The following is a 4,772-nucleotide window of genomic DNA, read 5'->3' on the forward strand; positions in this document are numbered from 1 at the left end:
GAGATGAGTTTGCTTCCGACTCGTCTTAGGTTTAAGCTTCTTGGAAACTCTGCTTGCGTGTCTAGCACAAATTACCATGAGAGATACGAGGAAGCTCACACTTAGGCGCTTGTGTGCGGAGGAGACATGTTCCGGCGTTGATCTCTCCATTTCTCCGGTTAGTGAAAAAGGGTTTAAACTCAAAAAGATTCGTTTGTTTTTTTGTTAATGCGATTCTCTCTCTTGTATGAAATGGTTGGGTTACGTATATTTATATAAATGCACGCGTTAATGTAGGTCCCTTAATATAAAAGGGTGTTAGGTTACCGGATGACTCGGTAGCCTTTGCGTTGACATCTTTTATTGTGTAATGTGTTTGACATTTTCTTGATTTTCTGTATTGATCTTGTGTTATATAATATGATATCATATCAATGAATAATAGAATTCTATTTATTTGTTTATGTTTTGTGTATAAAACCTAACGAGCATGCGAGAGACATGCATCAACGATCTTGATAAAAACTCTTACGCGTTTGAATTCATTTCTTCATAAATATTATTTGTTTCAATACATGAGTTCTATTAGAAAAATGATTATTGTTGTAAATTCGTCAGCTCCTCCTTAACATTTTTATTTTATCATATTTGGATTTTTTTTTTCTTTTTTCTATTTGTTAATTTTTGCATGCTTGGAAAGTTTAAGTTTTCTTTTTCTTTTCTATTTTGGTTCGTGTATATACGATCGAGCACTAGTGGTGGGGCAAATAGCAGCAAGGCAATCAAGTGAGGTGAAAAGCCCACTCAAAATTTAGGTGTTGGCCGATATGCAATAATTTATTTTCTTGTGTGTTATCACAAATTCACAAACGTGCGTCAGCATTTATAATTATCAACAATACCATAGAAATTCGAACCACATATAAGGCTGATTAATTAGGAGTTAGATATTGCAGCAGGCTGATTCAGCCAAACCCAATTTGACTTTGTTAGGTTATGCGCGACTAAATAGAAGTTTGGATGCGGTCTTTATTTTTTCTAGAGTTTTACATGCAATTAACTGCCAAATACCTAGCGATTAAGGGAAAAAAACGCTAAATACATGCATATTTACGTGTATGGATCTGCCAAATAAATAAGATTTTTGTTTTTTGTTTTTTCAATTCTGAAAAACATGCTTGTTAATTAAAAAAAACAATTATAGATATGAGCTCTATTCAGTTTGTTATTACTTAAGTGCATAATGTAATTGTGTTTCGGATGTATATATCCTAAATCCTAGTCAGAATTGCGAAGTGCTGTTTCATGATCACGACTTACATTATCCTCTACGTGTTGCGAAACACGTGTCTAAGTACATTGAAGAATAAGATGAAATGGGTCGGGCTAGCTTTGGTTGGGTCGGGTTAGTGATAGTGGACCTATTTGGCTTCTCATCAACTTGATCTTTGTCACTGAACATCATCAACCAAACACAACGCGACGGTGACCGGTAAAGGGACCCACTTAGTTTTCTATTTCGGTTTTTGTTTTTGCTTTTGTAAAAAAATCTGACTCGGTCTCTCTCGATCGTCGACGTCGTTTATATTTTGTTGCGATAGTTTTGTATGAAGTTTTACGGTTTTACTCCTACATATATAGTGCGATTGTTTGTCTAATTACTCAAGGCAATACTTAATACTCTCTCCGTTTCACAAAGAGTGTGTTTTAAGGTTTTATTTTTGTTTCATAAAGAGTGTCGTTTTAGGTTTTCAATACAAAATTTAATGATTTTTTATGTTTTATGACTATTAGTATTCTGCAGATTGTTTTACTATTGGGCAGATTGTGTTTAAATATATAGTTAATGATGTTTTTGTTTAGAAAAAATAAAAAATTTAATGTTTTTTTAATCTGTGTGCAAAACTCTAAAACGACACTCTTTGTGAAACAGAGGGAGTATAATAATTTTTGTGTAGATTTTTGTACTACGAGGTATTGTCTTTTTCCGTTACCACATTTATAAAGAATCATATATGAACACTTTTAATTCGATGTAGCAATAACCATCAATAATCAATTCAATCTCATTTAGTCTAAAAAGCCACTTGATTCTAAAAAATTACTTCCTCTGTTTCAAAAATATAGGATGTTTTAGAATTTATTTTTTGTTTCAAAATATAGGATGTTTTACAAATTTCTATGCAACTTTAAATACATTTGATATTTTATGACCTTTTATATTCTTCAGTCTTTTATATCATTGGTTGAACTTTTTAAAATTAAATATTAAATGATAGTTTTAAAAACAAAATTAAATTTCTTAAAATGTGTGTTTTTAGGTAAAATATCATATATTATGAAACAGAGGGAGTACTAACTTTTAGTATCATTCACATATGGAAGAAAAAAAAACTAATTAACAGTTACGTTAGCCATTCAATTAATTAAGGCTCATTTATTAGAACATTATGAGACGCTAAATGTAGTTGACCGGCACGACCTATATTCTTTTATTAACCCACTAATCAAGTTTCATTTATTTATTTGTTTTTGAGACTAATGTATAAATTCTCAAAGTTCATTACAATTCATAACCCTATCATATTACCAAGAGCTATTAAATGCGATGTATTAGTTTATAAAAATTTTCAACAAATTTGGTGGAAGAGGAATTTTAAATCATTACACCTTAAAATCTTAAATTCAAATAGTTTGGTACAAATAATTAACAAGAAGACCTCGGTATTGAAGGGGAGTTAGGAAGCACGATATCCAGGAGTGTTAGGTAGCCTCCCTCTAAAATTTAATAAAATTTACTCGCAACAAAACATAAAATTCAAAGCTAATATTCTTATTCCATTTGCCCATGGTTTACTTGGGTTATTTATTTTATACCAAACCTCATTATTCATTTATACTACGTTTTTTCCATTTTAAACGTAAGAACTAATCCAAAATTAGCCTTACCGACGTGATACGTGATCTCTTCACTATGTGGTTCCAAGAAAAGTTCACCTTAGTGCATGCACGTTTGAATCGCAAAAGAATTTTGATTATCAGATATTTGCTGTTCCATTAGATTAATTAAATAGTTTTAATTATATATTTTGAACTTTGTTTTGTTTGTTTCGAGTTGATTATCTTTATAATTAGTACGAGGCGATTCTAACATTTCAAAATGATGATACACTTATAGATGAGTAGAGAATCACAATCACAATCAGATCTATATAAATCATTATCCATGTAATCAGCAAGTAAATAATTAAAACAGAGAAGCAAAGACTTTATGAGTATTTGTTTTTCCAAAATTAATTTCAATTTTTTTTAATTACGATACTACATATATAAAAACTAGGAGGTAGTCATGTGAACGCAAGTACAACTAGATTAAAATCTGCGCATACGTAGACATGTTAATGTGAGAAGTCACGTATGATGATGATATGCCTCTGGAACCGATATACCACTTAGGCCGAGAGTCACACAATTCGACTCTTCACTAGGCTCAAACTCCCATCTTCCACTCCATCCCGAAAGAGTTATTTTTATTTCTCAAGTTGTACAACCATAAACCAATTGCATCCTGAACTATAAATTTGGATTGCTCACCCGTAATTTGTGGGATGTAACTCGCCTCTTATGTTTTAAAAAAAAATAATAATAATCTTAAACAACATAAATGGTAAGAATGAAAAAAAGAAAAAGAAAAAAAAAACTGTTTCTTCTTCTCTTATCGGATGTCCCCGGAAGGGACAAAATACTGTTTCTTCTATTGTTTTGATTCTCTTGTTGTTTTAGTAGGTCTGTTCAGTCTTATTTACTTCAATCTTTAAAAGGCCTATGTCTACCCTTTCGGTCCACTATTCTGTAGATGCGCCATTATTTTATTTTGCAGATCTAATTGGGCTTCGTAACATAAACCTACTATAGGCCCATTAAGATATGAAAATGTATAATCATTATATGATGATAGTGTTTGTATCTACGTGACAAGAATCAAGGAGCAAAAGTAAAAGGGATTATTCTTTTATTTTTTTTTATTTTTTTTGCTAAGAATGTAAATATTTCATAAAAATGAAAAATGTCAGGAGTTACAAGAATGTAATACCTATAGCTTGGTTCCATGGCAAAAAAATGATAAAAAACATGGAAGCAAATATCATTCGGTCCACTAAAATCAACAAAAGCAATTAAGCTTTCGGAATCAATGAAGCGATAAAACTATTTTGATGAATCGCCTAGAAGACGCCTCAAGGAGGAAGAAAACACGTTGTCAAACGGCAAAAGCCGATATACTGGAAACCAAGTGTATGGAAGCCTTTCACCGGTAGGCCGATAACTCTGAGCCGTCAACGGCGAAGCACACAAAGCACAAAATCAGTGACTCCACTCGCATCACAAGAAAACGGCTTCATGAACTTTCCATGAGCTCTCTCAGAACGGAACCACACGAACCAAAGAAAACTATAACGCAAGCTCACTCTACCAAGCTCATTCCCCGAGATCGCATAGCGCAGAGCAAAATCTAACAATCCAAAACAACGCTACACATCCGAATGGTCTTACTAGCTCCTCCAAACACGAAGTTAACCAATCACCAAACCAAAGCACAAGCCAACACATATTAAATATTCATTACCTTTTTCCTTCTACAATTGTAATACACATTATGAAATTTCAATATGGGTTATGCCTCAATAGTGATATTAGTACAAATCATAATGATAAAGCTCTACATAAATTTCCAACACACCCCATAACGAATGAGTGGAATTCAGAATAATCAGATGAAATGTAGATAACATATA

The sequence above is a fragment of the Arabidopsis lyrata genome, assembly GCF_000004255.2.
Source record: "Arabidopsis lyrata subsp. lyrata unplaced genomic scaffold ARALYscaffold_451, whole genome shotgun sequence".
NCBI lineage: Eukaryota > Viridiplantae > Streptophyta > Magnoliopsida > Brassicales > Brassicaceae > Arabidopsis > Arabidopsis lyrata.